Raw genomic sequence first — 2,107 nt, 5'->3', positions numbered from 1 at the left:
ATTGGGGTTAGCTTGTTTGGTGAAGGTGAATGCTTCGTAGAAGACATTTTCAAGAGTGTCAATGTTTGTAGTGAGTAACCTCCTTAGAAACATTTTTGTGAGTTGATTCATGGAGTTAAGATAGATGTGTATCACAAGTTCCAACAAAACTATATAAAGGTGATTCCATATTACAGTACATCATATGAAAATGATGATTAAATATTGAGATAGTCTTGTGGGGGTCCCTCTCAATAGCAAGGAATTACTAGTGTACAATTGTCAGGTTGATAAAAGCCCTGAATTAGTCCAAGAACATACTCTCTAAAGATGCCAAATTTTTCATGCATTTTGATAGTAGGTTCACATATCAATGAAATCTCATGTTTCCCAAAGTGTAAGGGATAAAAATGACAACCACATCATTATGTTGAATTTTTTTTTGCTGCAATTTTTCTTGAAAGTTTGACATTGTATTATATTTTCCTTCTTCCTCATTAACATTCCTTGGGGATAATTTCTTAGGATTTTTAGTTATGTCACAGAGCTAATTGTTAGAAATTAAAGTCCACCAAGGTAACTGAGAGGGGTAGGGGGTAGATCATTTATCAAATCAATATCACTTTTATCAACCTTATTAAACCTTAAACATGTGATTAATATAATCAACAACCATAAGAAGATACACATACACAATAACACCAAATATATTAACTAGGGAAACCCTTGAGAGGAAAAATCCCATTGGGGATGGTACCCATAAAATGATATACTAATACATAAGTTCCTTGTAAGATGATGGACTCTATTAGGATCCAATGAAATACATTCAATACATAGCAGTCCATGTTAGGAGATTTTGAATCCCTGCTAGGAGACTCCATTCCTATTAGTAGTTGTCTAAGGATGATGGACCCACTATCGAAATAGCTTCAAGGGAAGGACCATTGAACTCACTATCCAAATGGCCTCTGTATTTTTCCTTTTAAAGTACTAAAAATGAAACTGATCTAAGCAATTTGAACTCTTTCTCTACCCTCTTACTTTTCAAATACTTAACCAAATACATTTAAGATCTCAATACCAAATCTCTTACTTCACATTACAATGATCCCTTTGATTTCTTACTCGCATTTACCAACTTCACGTATTACTTTCACAATTCACACTCTTATTTCATCACAAGGAAAATAACTTTCCCTTAGACCATGTCCCCAAAATAAATTCTTTTTTTGGCCTTGACAATTTCCCAATTAGTTATAATAGGACCTCATTATGATCTAAACAATTCATTACATCTATTCATAACTAAAAACTATTGTCAACTCGTAGCCTTCACAAATTTTTACACGTATGACCTCAGACTTCTTGCACTTGCTAACATCATCATCAAGATATCTTCTATCACTATCTAACTATTATCATCATGATTATATCTTTTTTAGGAGATAAAATCTAAACACCAAAAGCCAGTTCTCAAGTAGTTTGTCTGAATAGTGTCTTTTGTAAATCACAAATAACTTTAACATGTCTTCAACTTTATGCATGTGTACTTTTCTACATCATCAAGACACACTGTCAAACATATCCTGAACTATGCTCAAGCTCATTATCAATAAATAGTTTGTACATCCTCATTCTATGTCTACTACTCTCATAGTTTTTACCAAAATAATACTTATGTTGACAACAATGACAAATATAGTAAAAAATGCCACATGCTAATCTCCCAAATGTTCTAGAAATGCTTAGGATACTCCCATAGAGGAAAACCATTAGGATTCATACTAACACTAACCTTGCAAGATAATGGGTGAATCATGTGCACCAACAAAGAAACCCATTGATGGTGGAAGTGGTTGATTTCTTTGTTGATGGGGAGGTAATGACTATGAAGAAATGAGGAACTATGAAGCAGATGGTGGTAGTATGAAAGATAATGGTGTATGAATTTTGGAAATCCCTTTATTAGTATGAGATTTTTTGAAATGCTCAATTTTCAATAAATTGTGCTTATTAGGTGATGATTGTATTACTAGTTGCAAGGATAATAGAGGATTGGATTTTTTAAGCTTTCTCAAACTTTCAAACTAGCTTAAGGCCCTATTTCTAGTACCACTTCTATTGA

Source organism: Cupressus sempervirens, chromosome 7 (assembly GCF_028749045.1).
Source record: "Cupressus sempervirens isolate cs-2001-9-10 chromosome 7, ASM2874904v1, whole genome shotgun sequence".
Taxonomy (NCBI): Eukaryota; Viridiplantae; Streptophyta; class Pinopsida; order Cupressales; family Cupressaceae; genus Cupressus; species Cupressus sempervirens.
Note: the sequence above shows the minus strand (reverse complement) of the source record.